The sequence below is a fragment of the Elaeis guineensis genome, chromosome 2, assembly GCF_000442705.2.
Source record: "Elaeis guineensis isolate ETL-2024a chromosome 2, EG11, whole genome shotgun sequence".
In the NCBI taxonomy this organism is placed as follows: domain Eukaryota; kingdom Viridiplantae; phylum Streptophyta; class Magnoliopsida; order Arecales; family Arecaceae; genus Elaeis; species Elaeis guineensis.
Window position 1 is genome coordinate 127,294,955 of NC_025994.2, and position 20,917 is coordinate 127,315,871.

Sequence of the window (20,917 nt, forward strand, 5' to 3'; positions counted from 1 at the left end):
AACTAGAAAAGAACACTCTTGTGATTAGAGAAGCCGAAATTGAAGACGAGATGGAAGGGTCCAGTGTCAGAGGTTCCATGCATGCGCATGTTCTCCACTTACATACATCCAATCAAACACTGCTAACCGCCGGACATTTCACGTGATAATATGGGGTCATCACGCCCGGTAAAAGTAGGTATGTTTCATGTGAGTTCGGATTCTCTATGGCATGACTTTTGCACCGTCATGAATCATTGTTGCATCATCATCTGTCTCAAAGACGAACAACTTTTATTTATGTGAAAATTATGTTCAGATATTTTTGTAATACGACATACGGTAATGTGCAGAAATAAACAAGAATCATCTGGCTCCAAAATGAATGGTGTGGTAGTTATTCATGATCTATAATTATACTATATTTATTTTGCAGTGCTGAAGTCGCACCATTTCATGTGGTATGAAAGCATAACACCCTATTTGTCTCTGGCAGAATCCAAATTTAAGTATCCAAATGTAGTATGAAGGCATAGAGGAGCCTGTCTTATCAGTATTCATGTCATGCACTGTGACACGCTACTAAACAAGCTGGCACGTAGAGGTGCGCGAAGGAGCCATGCCCGAGAGCCTATCTTATCAACGTTCATGTCATGAATGCATCAGTTTCCAACCTGAACTAAACCTTCGATATCACGACCCTAGTGCTTTTTTTTTAATTTGGGTGAACTATTGACCTTAATTTTAACAACAACTACGTTCCCATAACATGCCAAAGTAAAGCATAAATGTGCATAGCTTAAAGGTGCATTCGATTACACCTTTTGATTTTTACTTTTTTAATAATATTTTTTATTTTTTAATTTTTACTACGAAACAAAAGTAAAAAAAATAAAAAATATATTTGATAATTAGTTGCTATAAAATAAAAAGTAATATATATATATATTTTTTTGATAAGTACATAATATTTTATTAATATTTTATATATTAAAAAATAAGATCCAAATCACTGAATCAAACCATATGTTGAGCTAATCTATGAACAATTCTATCTCTAATTGCCCCCATCTCTCATCGAGAGTTAGCAATTCTGTCAATACTTGTAGTAGTTTGGTTGGGGACGTCAATCTCATATTCAACAATAATATTTTCATCTACATACTCAATAAAAAAACTATTCTCTCATACATTCTTCCTGATATAATTATGAATTGCACATCCAACTATTGGGATAATTCAACCGACCTCCGATTCCAACTCTAGATCGGCCTCATAAACACAATATGCCGACTAACAATCAGTTAACCGACAGACAGTCGGTTATTCTCAGCCATCAACGAACAATCACGACAACTCGGTTAATCTCCGACTAATAACCATCGGCATATTAGAGTTATCGATCGATGCTCATTCGGATCTCTACGACTACCGACATACTATTATTACCGACATATAGTCGGCTTATCTGAAACTGCCAACGCAGAAAGCGCATAATGGCTAGAACGTGATCAGTGGCGGGTGTAGCCATCCATCCCACGATCACATAATGTCGGAATGTACGAAACCCACATGTTTAACTGTTATGAACGGTTATCAACTACATGTCACGATTATTAATGGGCATAAACAGCCCATTAACTCCAAAATTATGGTCTGATAATTATCCTTTAATATCATAAAAAGTGGGACCACATGCTCAACGATTACATCTGAATCACCTATAAAAGAGAGGTAAATGAACAGATTGGTGAGGCAATTCTGGGTTGAGACCCTGCCATTCAAAATTTTTATCTACTATTCGTCACTCCCCACTAACTTAAGTATTGAAGGATCTCCATCGGATACAATTCCAATCAATGTGAACTTTATTTTGCAGGTGCTCTTCATCGATGACAGACGCAACAGGAGATTGGCCGCAATAGCAACCATAACAATTCGTGCTTGCTTTTGTAAAAAATACGGAGGCAGATAGAAAATTGCTTCTTTAGCACTATGCTTGTGCGTAGCAGAGTGTGCGCAAGCTAGGAGCATGCTTGAAATCGTCACCCAATTCAGCTTCACATCATTACCACCTTGTCGCATCTCTTCAAACAAAGCCAATGCATGGTTTGCCAGTCTCTTCTGAGAGTATCCTGATATCATCATAGTCCAAGAAATGATATTTCTACTAGGCAATGCCGCAAAGAGCTCCTCTGCAGTCTTAAAATCTCCAGCTTTCATGTATCCTGCAATGAGGCCATTCCATGATGAGGTGTCCCTAATACTCATTAAATCAAATAGGTGATGCGCATCATTGATCTCGTCACATTTAGCATACATATTGATCAAGGAGCTGCCCACATAAAGGTCCTGCTCGAGGCTCCGCCTCAAGCATTAGGAGTGGACAGATTGTCCAAAGGGTACAGAGCCGACATCGGTGCAACATTTGAGCACAAATGAGAAGGTGAAGTGGTTAGGCAACAGGCCAAGGAAGGGCATTTTGTCGAAGCACTCAAGGATGTCCTCTGGTATGTCGTAGAGGGAGTGGCCTAGATGAGGGTGTTGAAGAGGGAGGAGGGGCGAGGATTGTGGCGGAGAAGGGAGGCAACATGAAGATTGCTGGAGCTGGAGTATATACTGGCGATCTCACGATGAGGACAGCATCAGATTGGAGGCCTCAAAGGGTGACGTGGGTGTAGAGCTGGCGGCCGAGGAGGAGGGAACTGGGGGTGCGGGTGAGGAGCTAGAAGATTGGGATGAAGAGAGCCAAAGGGAGGGGGAGGGGGAGGGGGAGGTGGAGGTGGCGAGCGTCGGGAGAGTTGGGATAAGTCAGAAAAAAATAAAAATAAATTTTGAAAAGCCAAAAAAAATTACTTTTTATAAAAAGTAATTATTTTTATTTTTTTAATTTTTATTTTTTATAGTATTACCAAATATTATTTTTTAATTTTTGCTTTTCAAAAATCAAAAAATAAAAAAATATTTTTTTTGTGGTTAACCGAAAGCACCCTGAGTAATTTATCCGTCACTTCTACGGCAACATAAGATTTGTTTTGTTGTTGCTGCATAAGATTTTTTTTGTTGTTGCTGCAGATTGCCGATTTAGGTCAGAATAATTGGAGTAAATTATAGTCCGATGATAATGACAACGATCGGTCCTGTAGACTATAATTACTGTTGTAAGTCAACGGTTATTTGATCTTCACAGGGTCAACTTTAAGGTTGCATTTGGTAGCTGGCAATCAATCTAGATTGCTAGCAATTTAAAAGAGCTCAATCAGATTACCAAAATAGATTGCCAGCAATTTAAAGGGGCTCCATTAGATTACCATGTTTGGTATACCTTTTGGATTGGTAATCTATATTACCAGATAATCTAGATTACCTTCCATGAGATAATTTGGATTACCAAGTAGAGGGATGGCTATCCACATTACCACCACTTTGGTAATCTTGTAAAAAAATATGTGGATGAAACTGCCCTCCTCTCCTTCCCCCTCCCCATATGGCGTCCTCCTCAATCTCCTCTGTCGCTTCCTCCTCCTTCCAGTCGGCCTCCTCCCCAGCGGCCTCCTCCTCAACCTCCCCAGCGAAGCTGGATGAGGCAGGAGATGTCCCCCAAAGATGCGGATCAGGGGTAGGGTGCAGGCGAGGAAGGCATTCCGAAGTTAGGGGATACGGTACTTGAGCCAGACGTGTTCGCACATGGCCTCCGACTGCCACCACAGGCCGAGGAACTTCCGGTGCCGCGGCCAAAGCTGGGCAGAGTTAGCGATGCCGAAGACGATATGGCAGAGGGAAAACGATGCGGCGGTATCATCCTCCAGGGAGGGGGAGTCGGGAGAAGAGGCATGGGCGGTAGAGTTGCAGGCGATCGGGGGGCAGCACGAGCGGCACAAGCGATTGGGGGGTTGGCGTGCGGTGGCCAGGGTAACGCGGGCAACCAGGGGGCCGGGGTGCAGCGTCGGAGGTGCAATGGGCGGGTGCGGGTTCGTCGGAGGGTCAGGAGGCAGTGCGAGAGGGTGGGAGGAGGCATGGAAGGCCGAGGGGGCAGAGGCCGTCGAGGGTGGGGTGGAGGGGGATCGGGGTCTGGCATGCGAGAGAAGGAGAAAGATGGAAAAAAAAATAAAAAATAATAATAAATATTATAAAATAATATAATTTTTTTCATATAATAATTTTTATCATTCAAAAAATTAAATAAATAATTTAAAATATTAAATTAATAATTTGATTTAAAAATATTTAAAAAATTTGATGTTATATTATCAGTAATCTAATTGTCATATCAAATATGTCAATCAAAATTTTTAATAATTTTACTATAATATTATTTACGTATATTAAAGGTATTAATCAATATTATTAATAATTTTTTTAAATTATAAATAATTTAGATTATCTTTGTGGCAAGGTAGCAAATGCAACCTAAAGTGCAAATCGAATGCTGGGTTTTAGAAAGAAAAGTTTGAGCTGGCTATCTTAGCCAGCTGGCGGTAAACAAAGGCAGTCTGGCGGGATTCCCTCCAACCGTCCATCAACGCAACGCCGCGTGTATTCCTTGTCCCGCAGCTCCCAGGCCCTCGTTAGCCTCCTGCCACGGTTCCCTTCGCCGGATCAAGATATCGTCATCTCTCTCTATTTTTTTTTCTTTTTCTGTTTTATATTTGTCGCAGTCTCCTCCGTTGGATCAGCATTGGATGGTCGAACTTGTACTGCAAACGTCTGGAATCGGTGAAAAACAGCGGCGGCGGCAGCTACAGCGAAGGCCGACACTGGCGTGCGTCCCGCATTATGACGGCCATGGGATCCGGACTGAACAGATCAGGTGCCCCCAGTTCTTTCTCACGTAACAAATCGACTAAAAATTGATCTCAAATGCGGACAAATTTGGTTATTTTTATGTTGGGAATCGGTGCCTTCTAATGGGAGAATCACACCGCCCATGTTACAAAGCGGCCGCAGAACACTTGTAGCATTTTTAGCTCCTCGGAAAACCGGAGGTGTGATGTTCGATAATATTTCTGATCAGGCGGTTGAGATTTCCCCACGCCTTCCCCTTATCCAAACTGTATTCTAGATAAAATTCTTGTCATGTCGGCATGTAGATTAAAAAAAAGGAAGAAGCACAAGATGGGCCCATTATTTCCGGATTTGCAGTTACGGAGCTCATTTAGACCCACGTGAGTGTTCGCGTCGGCGGGCTCAATGGTCTTTTAAAATCCCGGGCTCCAGGCCCACATTAGGGTGGGATGGGAAAGACCACAGCTGAGACGGGGAACAACTCTTTGCTCGCCGAGTTCGCGCGACGGGCCCACATTTGTGCACCGCAAGGGATATAGAAAATCCGTCGCCAAATGCACCATCTCATTCAATTAATTCATATAATTATTATTTTTTAATATATATTTAATATTTATAGATCGATTTTTTTATTTAAAAATTTTATATGATAAAAATATTTTTATTTTTTAAAAAAAATTATGATATCCTATGACGTAATATAGTTTAGGATGTCATAATATGGCATAATATGATAGGAGCATTTTTGTCCAATTATTTTTTAATGCGCATTTAATGCCTACAGATCAGCTTTTTCGTTTGAAAATTTTGAATGACGAAAATATTTTTATTCTTTAGAAAAAATTAGGATATCCTGTACATATTATGGATGCAAGATGTCATAATATGGACATAAAATATCATAATTTTTTCAAAGAACAAGAGCATTTTCGTCATATAAAATTTTTGAACGAAAAGCCAACCTGCAGGCATCAAATGTGCATTGGACAGTGATGACTATATGGATCAATCGGACAAGACGGTGCACTCCACATCAGATTTTCTATATCGCTCGTGGTGCACAAAGAATTTTACTACAAGAAATTAAGAAAGATCGTGCTTTTACATGCACCGAATGAGTCTTCTAATTGAATTGAGTTGTTATGTTTTATATAGCGGGTTGGTGTTAGGCACACCTGCTTAAACTCGATCACCAAGCATGCTGTAATATCAGTTCTATTACTCTATAGTAAAATAGTATTGTTCGCCTAAGCTCTATCACTACCATCAAATTTTAATTATATATTTATATGGTTGGTGTGGTCTCCCTCGTATGGGACCCACACCATTTAAAATAAAAAATAAGAGAACGAGCAAAAAAAATTTTGAATGGGATTTTGTGCTATTTTGTTAGATCATTGGATGGTTGATCGTATTCCAATTTTGACGAAAGTTTAGTATATTGTTTCTGACGTTGAGAGCTACAAATTGAGTAGTTTTGATATTTGAAAAACTTTCTCCATTGAGATCTATCCTATGTTTATTATTGATATCCACTTTATTAGTGATGATTAATTTTATTATGAAAGTCAAGATTTTTGATGATATATTTATATAACCTTCAGTTGATTTAGAGAAGATTTATAGTAATCCCATTATTCTAAATAGTGAAAGATTCATATTAAAATTATGGTATCTTTTTTATAGGTTACTTGATTATTTCTTACTAATTAATTGCCTGATTAAATCATAGAGATTGTTTTTGCTTTGCGAAATCTCATTTAATTGTACAAATAGAGAAAAAAGTTTGCAGCATTATTGTTTGTGATTATAGTTTTTTTCAACAAAATGATATCAGAGCAAGATTGTTATTAGTTAAATTTTTTTGTACCGATTAAATGGAAGAACATATAGATAGAAGTATGATTAAACTATATTTCTTAATTATGCAATTTGGAAGCTTCGAATTGAAGATTTATCATTTTGCAAAAATTTATATGATCCTAGTGAAGGAGATAGTGCCAAACAAATACAAAAACTCAGTAAGAATGACAAAAAATAAATAAGAAGACAGCTAAATTAATCAGACAATGGATAGATGATAATGCTTTTAATTATGTGGCCATAGAGACTAATGCATATAGTTTATAAAAAAAATAAAAAATTCTTTATGAATGGAAGACATTACAGAACAAAATATTCATGATCAAAAAATTTGTGAATAGCAAATATAACAAGAGAAGTTAGTTGCCAAGTATCTAAGTATATTTCATAATGTAGTAAATCAGTTGGCAGATGCGAAGATAATGAGTTATAAGCATTTTTGTTGCTCGATTTTTTGTTTGATGGTTGGAAATTTTGATTGTATTACTCAGTAATTTAGCTTTAAATGGTGTCATGACATTGAAAATGATAAAGAATAGTATGTTTAATAAGGAGACTAGAAGAAAAGAATATGATGTGACCATACAGTCAAAAATATTGATTACAGAAAGGCGAGGAAGGAGTAAAACTAGAAACTCATAAAATTTTAACAACCATAATAAGTCAAGAAAAAAATCCAAATTCAGAAAAAAGATCAAATATTTTTATTACATCAAGCTATAGAAATCATAAAAAGCTGGAGAATATAAAAAAGAAGTGCAAAAAATTAAAAAAAGAACAATCAAAGAAGGGATGTGAGAAAACGAAGGAAGAAAAGGTACAACAATAGTTGCATTTGATGTTGATGTCGTCATTATTTGTAATGATGATTCTATGAACTTTATGTGCCATGATTGTACCGAAGGAAGTCTGACTTTTGGGATATATATGCAAAAATCAAATTGCAATGGAAACTAAATTGATCTATATTTAAAATCTTTTTAAGTCAAGCATCTATACAAAATATAAATTTAATCTACACATAGTCAGGAGTGTTCATATGCTGAAATTAAGATTTTAAAATTTAAAAATTAGATTAGAGATTTCACCTTGCGCGGGTTGATGATCATCGTAGTTGATGATCGAGGTATACTCCGAGATTCTTCGATCAACTGCACACATATCCAGTCTCTACGGATATCCACACGAGGCTCTTGAATCTGATCGGAGGCCTGCATTTTTATCAGGATGCTAGTTCTTTTACAGAAGATGCCTCTTGATGGTTGATGTTGCTAATCTCCATCGATCTTTCAGACTCTCTAAGGAAGATGGAGTAGAGGAGGAAGAAGAGGGGGATGAAGAATAAGGAGACTCTCTCCTTTTCTTCTTAGAACCCATGCATGAGATTTCTACGCTAGAGATTTAGAGAAGAACTCTTTCTTTTCTTTTCTTCGACGCACAAGAGAACCCTTCTTTTGATCTTTTCTCATGTCTCTAAAGAGGAACTCTTCCTCTCTAATTTCATGGCAAAAGGAACTATTTCTCTCTTTTTCTCATGCCAAGTAAGAATACAAACTTCTAAATTTTTTTCACATTAAACCTCTTCTAACCCACGCACAAAAAGGCCCCTTTCATAGGCATTGGTTAGGGCTTTAGAGAGGAATTTGAGGGGGCATAGACATTGGTTAGGGCTCTAGAGAGGAATTTGAGGGGGCATCCAACTCTTGGATGCCTCCACCTTTTATGGTGTGTAAGAGGGCTTAGCGGCGTGGCCTTTTAGTGTGGAATAATCTCACACAAAGGCTGAAGGAGCATGGAGATTTGGTGCAAAAACAAGGATGTGGCGTGGCTTATTTGGGGCACTAGAGAGAGGATAGAGTCCTAGTCAAACTAGACTGTTATTTGGTGCCTCATTCAAACCCTAATCAATCCTAATCTAATTAGGAGTTGATTGGATCCAAAGAGAATGAAATCCTAATCCAATTAGGAACCCAAACTCTCTCGATCATTAAATTCTAATCTAATTAGGAATTAGATGGCACCCAAATCTTAATCCAATTAGAAATTGATCTTCCTTGCAATTGGATTACCTCATAATTCAATTAGACTTGATCTAATAAAATTCAAACCAAATCAAATTGAATCCAATTCAATTAGACTTAATCTTAGCCCAATTACTCAATCAAATTAAGTCAATTAGCAATCAAATTACTAATTAATCCTCCTACAACTTACTAACTCTTAGCAAGTTTAATAATTGCAATAATTGTATTGGATCAATCATTAATCATATTGACAATTAAATTTCTCTATGATTCATAATCACAGATCAACCATCTGATCAAATAATTTTTTTTTGTGTATGACCCTACAAGTTCTATTCTGTCTGGTGATGAGATATATTATGATTTCTATCATAATATCATCAAAACTCATTTCGATAGATTGAAATAATTTCAACTCTATCATCGATCATCAAGATGACACTCGACGAGTCTCATAATCTATCAGTAACACCTAACAGTACGTAGTGGCAACTTAATTGAATAGAATATTGAATCTTTAGATGTAGTTACCATGTAGTTCGATTCTTCTGTTATGAGTTTCGATAAGACGCAGGTTAAAGATAATTTATCAAACCCATTCATCCATCATATGTCAGATTTAATCGACTCGAGTCCACATGAAACCTTATGAAAATTCATTTCCATCATTCACCTACCATGATCATGAATTTTAGGACTCAGTCTCATAAATTATATAGGATCTTTCTCTATCTATCAGGATCGACAGATTCTATTTTGGTACATACTTTATTCCTATAATGGATCTGTTGTAGCCAACATACACCGTAAGATTTTAAATGACTAGGGAACCAAGTGATTATGCAATCAAACTACAGCAACCTCACTGTGAACAGTCGAGACATTGTAAGTCAAAAAACTATTTACACAACTGCAACATTGAGTAAGTCACTAATGAGTGGGCAGCCATCCAAGTGACTTCTCATGCTGGTCACGTTTAGTATTCTTAATCTCTATCAAGTATCTGCACTCTCACTCCAGTGTCTTCATACTGTAGATTCGAGATTCATCTATCCGAGAAGAAAAATATCTATATACCAATATATCCGGATCATTCATCATCTCCATGATGATTCATTAATCGAGAGCATTTAAGAATTGACCTTAAATGACATGTGCCTTAAATTCTCAACTCTTGAGCATACGTGTCATTGTTAGATCGACTACTCAGATGATTCATAGACACAAAAATACACATAATATGAATGAAAAAATAATCTAAATTTATTAATTTCAAAATTTTAATTATAAAATTATATCTCAGAAAGTGTACATGTATCAGTCAATTTGATTTCTAGGACATACATTTAACATGTACTTGGATTGTTGACTTAGGCATCTCTTTTCATGTTGCTTTTCTGTGTGACTTCTTCACATCTTACACTAGCGATAATTTTGGTAGTATCAGAATATAAAATAATGGAGTAACTAAGATTATAGACATAAAAGATGTTTGCTTGAAAATTAATGTTGGATGCCAACTATTGCTGAAAAATATGAGATATGTTCCAAATATCTACCTTTACTTGATCTCTATTGGAATACTTGATGATAAAGATTACTACAATTATTTCGATGAAGTTTCGATGAAGAAAATGGATGCTTATTAAATATTTTCTAATGATAGGAAGAGTAAAAAGATCAAGCATACTTTACATGATATAGATAAAATTAGGTAAGATGGAGATGAATACAATTAAAAATTTCTTCACTGAATTATGATACAAGCGGCTTGACCATATTAGCAAAAAGAGATTTGACATCTTTACTAGAAAATTTTTTTTTTCTATCACATGTACATCTCTAAAGACATGCACTGATTGTTTAACTGATAAATAATATGGAGTTACATTTCATAAATTTCTTCACATAGAAGATCACATATTTTGTATTTGATTTATACTGATGTTTGTATTATGAGTACTAGAATACTTGGAGGTACTTTATATTTTGTTACTTTTATTGATGAACATTTTAGAAAAATATGGGCTTTTATTTTGAAATCTAAAGACTAGATACTCAATGTATTTAAGCATTTTCATTCTAGTATTGAAAGAGAAATAGGAAGGCAGTTAAAGTGTATTTGAGCAAATAACAATGGTGAATGAAGGATCCATTTGAGAAATTTTGTAAAGATTATGGCATGAAGCTTGAGAAAACTATTCTTAAAATATCTCAACATAATGGAGTCATTGAGAGAATAAATTATACTATTTATGAAAGAATTCAGTGTATGCTCTATTATGTTAAATTGCATAAATCTTCTCAGGATGAAGTGATGAGAACTGAAGTAGATTTGATCAATCTTTCTCCTTCAATTTTTCTTCAAGATGATATGCTAGAAGGAGTATAGATTGAAAAAAATATTTAATATGATCACTTAAGAGACATCCGTAAGGATAAGAGATTCAAATTTGATGGAAAATCTAAACAATGTATCTTTCTGGGTTATGCACAAGAAGAGTTTGGTCATAGATTATGAGATTCAGTTAATAAAAGAGTTATCATAAGTAGAGATATTGTGATTTTAAAAGAGTAAACTATTGAAGATTTTAAAAAGATTGAAAAGTCAAAGTCTATCATTAAAAATTATATTGACCTGAATCCAATGCCTCCTACCATGGTAAATAATGATAACAAGGAAGATATCAGGAAGATGATGATAATACAATTGATGAGCCCATACTTGATGATGATATACCAGATGAGCAGATTGAGTAAGCCCCTTCAGAACTACTATTTCAGTCTCAATTGAGAAGATCTACTGGAGAGCATCGTCCATCATAGAGATATTCTCTTTATTAGTATGTGATGATCACTAATAGGAGAGAATGAAAATGCTATCAAGAGGATATAAATCATAAGCAAAAGAGAGAATGATTAAAAGTCATGCAGGAGGAGATAAAATCCTTACATTAGAATCACACATATGAGTTTGTGGAAGTATCTAAGGGTAAGAGAGCACTCAAAAATAAGCGGTGTTCCGATTGAAGACTAAAAAGAAGAGCTCACAGTCAAGGTATAAGGCACGGTTGGTTATGAAGAGATTTGATCATAAAAAGGATATTAATTTTAAAAAAATTTTCTCATCTATGGTCAAAATATCTTCAATCCAATTGTTCTTGGTTTAGCTACAAGCATGAATTTGGATATTGAATAACTTGATGTGAAAATTATTTCTTTTTCATGGAGACTTCAAGGAGAATGGAGCAGTTAGAAGAATTCATAAAGAGCATCTTATATGTAGATTAAAGAAGAGTTGCATGGACTCAAGCAGATATCTTAATAGTAGTATAAAAAGTTTGATTTCTTCATAATGGACCATGGGTATAGCAAAATTATTTTTGATTATTGTGTGTCTATAAAAAGATTATCTGATAAAAGGTTTATTATTCTCTTTGCTTTATGTGAATGATATACTGATTATTGGCTATGATGCTAGAAGGATTGAAAGCTTGAAAAGAGAGTTGAGTAAGTCTTTTACCATAAAGGACTGAAGGCCGGCTAAACAAATCCTCAGCATGAGAAGCACTCATAATAAGAAGAGCTTAAAACTTTAGTTATTTTAAGAAAGATATATCAAAAAAATGCTTAAAAAGTTTAACATGAGCAAGTCCAAATCAGTTTTCTCTCCACTTATCGGTCACTTTAAGTTAAGTTCCAAATAATGTAGTGAGAAAGATAAAGAAAGAATGGAGAAGATTACTTATGCATCCGCAGTTGGTAGTTTGATATACGTCGTAGTTTGCACAAGACTAGATATTGCTCATATAGTTGAAATTATAAATCGATTTTTCTCTAATCTTAATAAAAAATATTGGATAGCTATTAAATGGATCCTCAGATATCTCAAAGCCACTGATACAGTCTACTTGTGCTTTAGTAAAGGCAAATCTATAATAGATAGATACGTAAATATGACATCACTGGTGATATAAATTCTAGAAAGTCTATATTGGAATACTTGACAATTTTTTTAGGGAAGCAGCATCATGATGATCTAAATTATAAAAATATATTATTTTATCTACCATATAGGTCGAGTATATTATAGTTACTACAACTTGCAAAGAATTTTTGTGAATGAAAAATTCCTTACAAGAGTTGGGCGTAGAACAAGAGAAGTATATAGATCGGATGTAAGACTAGAATCTTATCCGTGGAAAAGTTGTTTGCTTGTAAAGAGAAAGTGGACTTGGTAGAACCTCCCACATAAGTCGGGAGGAGAACTATTGCAACCGATCTCCAGTGAGATGGTCGGCGGTGAGTCGAGTAATAGCGCCTGAGTACCGGACGGTAGGAAACCTGCAAAATAAAATCTATTTGCCAGAAGTTATCTGATGGAAGATCCTCCGATACTTAACTCAGTCGGAGAAAGAGAGCAGTAGATAGCCAAAAGTGAGAGCCAAAAGCTTGTGATCAGAAAACTTAGTCCCCTTTTGCTTACCGCTTTATATAAGGTGAAGGAAGCTGTTACTATGTAACTCTCATGCCTGAATATTCGAAACATAGAGATTATGACATTTGCTGGTCGGTTACCTCATTAACCACTATCAAGATCGAGTAATGGATAGTTCGTGGGTGACTATTATGCCCCATGATCGTGAGTAATTAATGCTCGTGCCAGATAACTGTCATTTGATCCATAGGTTTGTGGGATCAAAATAGCTGATAAATATTAAGGAAATCGTTAATCAGGCGCCGATGGTATGCCAAGTCATCTTCGATCAGATGTCGATCATGTGTCAAACAAAATAGGTAAAACACCGACTTTGTCTCATTCTATCAACCTAAGTCGACCTAATTCATTATATCGCACATTTAGTCGGTGAGGAGACGAGGATGAGAAATAGTTATCACAGACTTAGTCGGTATATAGACGAGGATGTGAGATAGTGGGCTAAGCGACGAGGATCTACCCTAATAGCAAGATTTGTTAGTGTGATCCCTCCTCATGTGGAACCCATACCATTTAAAATAAATAGAAAAAGAGATCGTGACCCTAATCCTTAGTACGATAAATCGGGATTGACCGAAAAACCTTTTATGCGATGTAAAAATTGAGGCAACTGCAATAGAAAAGAAGAAAGAAAAAAGAGGATTTTGGTACTACTTTATCAGATAATCGAATAGTTGATCGTATTTTGATTTTGACAAAACTTTGATATGTTGTTTCTGACATCGAGAGTTATAAGTTGAATAGTTTCGATCTTTGAAAAGTGTTTCTTCATTAATTATTTCAGATATCGATATATTTGGTGAGATTTATCATTTGTTTATTATTAAAATTCACTTTATTAGTAATGATTATTTTTATTATAGAAATCAAAATTTATCGTTGATGATATATTTGCATAACTTCAAGTTGATCTAAAGAAGATCTACAGAATTTCTATTATTTTAAATAGTGAAAGATTTATATCAAAATTAAGGTGTTTCATTTTTGTGGGTTACTTAATTATTTTTTATCTATTAATTATCTGATTAGATCATAGCTAGATATTATTGTTGTTTTATGATATCTTATTTAATTGTATAAAGAGAAAAATAAAAATTTATGATATTATTATCTATGATTGTAATTTTTTTCAAGATCCCACACTCACATGGCATATTGGAGCATCCAAATGATGTTTGGAAGGCGATGAAATATCTCCGATGAGCTATTCTATGCGCACCGACAATCAAGTCATGCAGTGGGTGGTAAATAAACATGGGATTCACGGAAGAACCTCGTGAGAGTGAGTTTTAATTTGAAATCTCGTATGAGTCTTTGATTTTCCAACTTGTTGGGGGAAACCCACCGACCGACCGACCGACTATCGGAGGGCCCGACCGGTCGGCGGCCCGACCGACCGTCTCCGACTGAAAGCCGGGGGTGACCGACTAACGGACGCTACCGACTTCTTTTCAATGGCCCAATCGCCGACTGGAGGTATGTCGGGCGTATCCTTCCCGACCGACCAGACCCAGAGGCCGACTCACATGAAACTCGCCGACTGACGGAGGAACCCGACGCCACTCTGCTGGCCACCGACCAAGGGTCGGCCGTCTCCTCCCATCGCCGTACGGCCGCCAGACCTTGTCAGCTCTGACACGGACATGCGGCACAGTTCCCCAGGGGCATTGTCCCGCCGAGAGCGAGGTCAACCCTGGTGACTAGACGGCCACACGGCGACATGACATTTCCACGGCGGCTCTGACAGTCTACAGTGAGTTGACAGTTCCTCACTTGTCCGCGCCATTAATGACGGCGCCATACCGTGCTCCACTATATATACCGGGGAAGGCAACAGTGCACAGGATCGATCCGCCCGTCTCTCCCACATACGCAGGCTCGCTCCTCTCTCTCTCCTCTCTCTCTTCTCAGAGCTCTCTGTCTGCATTTCACTGTTGCCCAGTCACCTCTCTGACTTGACCGTCGGAGGGTCCCCGCCGGAGCCGCCTCCGGTCGGTGCGGACTTCCTTTTGCAGGTGCACGCTTCCCGACGATCGGGCGACGAGGCGATTGGCCGCAACAAATTGGCGCGCCAGGTAGGGGGCCGGCATGACAAAGACAAGAGCTCAACGATCGAGAGTCACTGGGTCGGCAAGGCGTTCTTCCCGCCGGGAAGAAGCCTCCCCGCCCCCACCGGCGGCGGAGCCTAGCTCTCCGCGCCCTGCAGTGACCACGGAGGCCCAGATTGCGGCCATCGTACGGCAGATGACCGTACTGACCGACGCAGTCAAAAGCCTCCAGCAACAACCGGCGGCCCGACCTATGCCTTCCAGGAGCAGCCGCCGACGGCCGCGCCGACCCCTGTCGCCTCCAAGCGAGAGCTCTCAACAGCGCTCCCACAGAGAGGAGGAGGGGCGACCACGGCGCGACGACCGACGGTCTCAGCGGCCCTCTCCTTCCCCGTTGGAACGGGCGAGGAAGGAAAAGCGGCCGCGCACACCGTCGGCCTCTCCTTCAGAGTCCTCCGGAGGCTCCACTCCCGGGGTCTCCCAGCATCGACGAGCGGACGACTACGAGCGACGGTTCGAGGAGATCGACCGCCGGCTCGCCCAACTGCAGATGGACGGCCAGAAGTCTTCGAACGACGTCGACTTCCAGACCGCCCAGCCTCTCTCTCGACTGGTCCTCGATGAGCCGATTCCCAGTCGGTTCAAAATGCCGAACGTGGAGCCATACGATGGCTCCACCGACCCGGTCGACCACCTCGAGAGCTATAAAGCTCTCATGACGATCCAAGGGGCAACCGATGCTCTTTTTTGCATCGGCTTCCCCGCCACACTTCGCAAGGCTGCCAGGGCTTGGTACTCCGGTCTTCGATCGGGCAGCATCCATTCCTTCGCGCAGCTCGAGCACTCGTTCGTGGCCCATTTCAGCACCAGCCGAAAGCCGCCGCGAACGTCGGATAGCCTTTTCTCCCTCAAGCAGGGGGAAAACGAGACGCTCCGACACTTCGTGGCGCGATTCAACGCGGCCACGCTCGAGGTCCGGGACCTCAACGAAGACATGGCGGTTTCAGCCATGAAGCGGGGCCTGAGGTCTTCCCGATTTACTTATTCTCTGGACAAGACCCTCCCCCGAACGTACGCCGAGCTACTGGAGCGCGCATACAAGTATATGCGCGCGGACGAAGGAGCGTCCGACCGACGCCTGGTCGAGCCCAGGGGTCCGAAGGAGAAGCGAAGAAAAGGTCGGGAGCCCGCCGAACCAAGCAGGCCCCCGGCCGGTAGTCGGCTTTCTCCACCTCGACAGATCCAAAAATCACCCCGCCGACAGACTTCGAGTTCGGTGCGTCCCAGGTATGACTCCTACACTCCTCTCTCCGCTCCTCGTGCGCAGATCTTGATGGAGATCGAAGGGAAAGAATACCTGCGACGGCCTCCGCCTCTGAAGGCAAAGGGCCTCGACCATCGGAAGTACTGCCGGTTCCATCGGAGCCACGGCCACGACACCGAGCGATGCATCCAGTTGAAGGATGAGATCGAAAATCTCATCCGCCGAGGGTATCTCGGCAAGTTTCGAAAGGGTCCGCCGACCCGACCGACTGCCGATCGACGCCCCCAGCCGACTGAAGAGGCGCCGACTAACCAGCCGACGGCTGGAGTCATCAATATGATCTCCAAGCGGCTGGGATCGGGGACGTCTACAGGGGGGAGCCGACGAAAAGGCCGCGCCCGGACGACGTGATTACCTTCTCGGAAGACGACGATCGGGGCATCCAGACTCCCCACGACGACGCTGTTGTTGTGTCGGCGACAATAGCCAATTATGATGTAAAACGAATTTTTGTTGATAATGGAAGTTCGACGAATGTTTTGTTTTACTCGACCTTCTCCCGAATGCGACTACCGACTGATCGACTTAGTGGGGTCTCCACGCCCTTGATCGGCTTTGCCGGAGACACCGTCACGACAGAAGGAGAAATCACCCTGCCCGTGACGGTCGGTACCGAACCACGGCAAAGCACAGTCTCCCTCATTTTCGCGGTCGTCCAAGTTCCTTCGGCCTACAACGCCATACTCGGGCGACCCGGATTGAACGCCCTCAGGGCGGTCGTCTCGACGTACCATCTCCTTGTTCGATTCCCGACCAAAAATGGGGTCGGAGAGATGCGCGGAGATCAACAGCTCGCCCGACGATGCTTCCAAATCTCCGTCCAAAGCGACGAGACAAAGGATTCCCTGACAATCGACAAACTGGATCAACGGGAGGAGGAAGAGCGGGGTTCGCCGGCCGAGCAGCTCGAGGCGATCCCGATAGGAGAGAATCCCGACAGAAAAGTTTGGATCGGGTCTCAACTGCCCGACGCCGAACGCCACCGACTGGCGGAGCTCCTGACGGCTAACGCCGACATATTCGCATGGTCGGCAGCAGATATGTCGGGCATCCCTCCGGAAACAATGACTCACCGACTCAACATCGATCCGACGATGAAACCGGTGAGGCAGAAGAAAAGGTCCTTCGCCCCAGAAAGGCAGAAGGCCATTGACGAAGAAGTGGACAAGCTGCTCGAAGCGGGCTTCATTCGGGAATCCACGTATCCCGATTGGCTCGCCAATGTCGTCATGGTCAAGAAAGCCAACGGGAAGTGGAGGATCTGCATCGACTACACCGACCTCAACCGAGCATGCCCGAAGGATAGCTTTCCACTCCCAAAGATCGACTAGCTGGTGGATGCGACGTCCGGATTTCGGCTGCTCAGCTTCATGGACGCCTTCGCCGGGTACAATCAGATCCGGATGGCACCTGAAGACGAGGAGCACACCGCGTTCGTGACCCCCAAGGGCCTCTACTGCTACAGGGTGATGCCCTTTGGATTGAAGAATGCCGGCGCCACCTACCAGCGACTCGTCAACAAGGTCTTCAAAGACCAGATCGGGCGTAACATGGAGGTATACGTGGACGACATGCTGGTAAAGAGCACGCATTTCCCGGACCATGTTCAGGATCTCGAGGAGACCTTCCGCACCCTTCGACGACACCGAATGAAGCTCAACCCGACCAAATGTGCCTTCGGGGTGACCTCGGGGAAGTTCCTCGGATTCCTCGTTTCTCAGAGAGGGATCGAGGCCGACCCTGAGAAGATAAAGGCGATCCTCGACATGCATCATCCGAACACCAAGAAGGAGGTCCAGCAGCTGAACGGGAGAATCGTCGCTCTTAGCCGATTCATTTTCCGATCAGCTGAAAGGTGCCTCCCGTTCTTCAAGACCCTGCGCCAGGCGAACGGTTTCTCTTGGTCGGATGAGTGCGAACAGGCCTTCGAAGACCTGAAAAAGTACCTGGCTTCCCCGCCGCTGCTCGTAAAGCCGCAGGTCGGGGAGACCTTGTATCTCTACTTGGCCACATCTTCTGAGGCGATCAGTTCGGTGCTTGTTCGGGAAAACGAGTGCCAAACCCATCAGCCCATCTACTACACCAGCAAAGTGCTCCACGACGCCGAAGCAATATATTCGGAGACGGAAAAGATGGTTTTCGCCCTGACCGTCTCCGCGCAACGGCTCCGACCATACTTCCAGGCCCACGCCATCGTGGTACTCACCAACCGGCCCCTGAGGGCCGTACTGCGCCGACCCGACACATCCGGACGACTCGCTAAGTGGGCAATGAAGCTTAGCGAGTTCGACATTCAGTACCGACCAAGGCCTGCCTTGAAGGCTCAGGTCTTGGCCGACTTCATCGCCGAATGCCCGACGACCGACAAAAGGTCGGGAGCTGAAGGCCCGGGACGAGATTCGGTCTCTGAGCGGGACCCGATCTCCACCTGGGTACTTCACATCGACGGAGCCTCCAACGCTCAGGGAAGCGGGGCCGGGCTCCTGCTCACGAACTCGGATGGGGTAGTCACCGAATACGCCCTCCGGTTCGACTTCAAGGCCTCCAACAATCAAGCCGAATACGAGGCACTCCTCGCGGGCTTGAGGATGGCGAAGGAACTGGGCGTCAACAGCCTTCGGGCATTCTCCGACTCTCAGCTGATCGTGGGGCAGGTCAAGGGCGACTTCGAGGCGCGAGATCCGACCATGATCAAGTATCTTCAGAAGGTAAAGGATCTCGTGGCCCGCCTCGAGCATTTCGAGATCTCCCACATCCCTAGGATGGAGAACGCCCGTGCCGACGCTCTCTCCAGATTGGCAACGTCGGCCTATGATTCTTTGGGTCGGACGTTTGTTGAAAACCTCCAGCAGCCGAGCATCGATCGGGTCGAAGAAGTGCAGCAGCTGACGTCTGAACCCAGTTGGATGGACCCGATCGTCCGGTACCTGTCCGAGGGGACCAGTCCCGAAGATCCCGCGGATGCCAAGCGACTCCGATGGTCGGCATCACAATATGTGATCTTGGACGGCCGACTCTACAAGAGGTCGTTCTCCCTCCCTCTGCTCAGGTGCTTGGGTCCGACCGACGCTGACTACGCCCTCCGAGAGGTTCACGAAGAAATTTGTGGGAATCACTTGGGGGGCAAGTCCTTAGCCTTCAAGGTCCTACGACAGGGCTACTACTGGCCGACCATGAGGAAGGATGCGGCAGAGTTGGTCCGAAGGTGCGAGCCATGTCAGAAGTATGCCAATATTCAGCACCAACCGGCCAGCCAAATCACTCCCATTGTCGCTCCATGGCCCTTCGCTCAGTGGGGAGTCGATATTCTCGGCCCCTTCCCATCGGCGTCGGGCCAAAGAAAGTTCATCGTTGTCGCCATCGACTACTTCACGAAGTGGGTCGAGGCCGAGCCCTTGGCGCAGATCACCGAGCGGAAGATGGAGGACTTCGTCCAAAAGTCCATCATCTTCAGGTTCGGATTGCCGCACACCATCATCACCGACAACGGACGGCAATTCGACAACCGAGACTTCAAGGACTTCTGCGCCAGGTTCCACATCCGTCATCGACTAACTTCAGTCGGGCACCCACAGTCCAACGGTGAGGTTGAGGTGATGAACCGAACCTTGCTCCATGGACTTAAGACCCGACTGAACGAAGCCAAAGGTCTCTGGGTCGACGAGCTGGGCTCCGTCCTATGGGCTTACCGAACGACCCCCCGTGTCCCGACCGGAGAGTCGCCGTTCAGTTTGGCCTACGGGACAGAAGCTGTGATCCCGCTCGAGATTGGCCTGCCGTCTTCAAGGGTCGAGCGGTACCACGAGCCGGACAACTCTGAAAGTCGGAGGGCCGACCTAGACCTTCTCCCCGAGCTGCGAAATGAGGCTCAGATCCGAATGGCCTCATATCGACAGAGGGTCGCCCGGTACTACAACGCCAAGGTCAGACCAAAGCTCTTCAGGCCTGGCGACCTAGTCTTGAGGAAGGCGGAGGTATCGAAGCCCTTGGACCAAGGGAAGTTGGCTCCCAACTGGGAAGGACCCTACAGGGTTGCTGACACCTTCGGGCCGAGAGCCTATCGGCTGGAAACCCTTGAGGGAAAAACCATTCCCCGGACTTGGAACGCCGACAACTTGAAGCTGTATTGCCAGTGAATTCTGTAATTCAATTGTCGGAATACATGTCCAGTTTGAAAAATTGGAGTTCTAACTCTTCCACTACCGGTCGGCGCTCAGCCCCGACGCGCCAACGCGGATCTGGCACCGACGACACATCGGCCCCTTACGCGGACCGATGCATCTACAACGACGGGAGTCAATACTCCTTCGACGACTTGTCGGACCTCCACAAAGGGCCGATGGACTCTTATGAACGGGAGTTCATGCTCCCTCTACGGTCGAATTTTCGGGTAGAA

General features: G+C 42.8%; 1 long non-coding RNA gene across 1 annotated transcript; it reads right to left on the minus strand.

Moving 5' to 3' along the window:
* Nucleotides 1–1,628: 1,628 nt before the first annotated feature.
* Nucleotides 1,629–2,740, minus strand: LOC140855518 (uncharacterized). Its single transcript, XR_012138429.1, has 2 exons — nucleotides 2,300–2,740; nucleotides 1,629–2,207 (listed from the first exon to the last, which is right to left on the minus strand). It is a non-coding gene; the product is annotated as an uncharacterized lncRNA (long non-coding RNA).
* Between the last annotated feature and the right edge of the window lie 18,177 nt (nucleotides 2,741–20,917).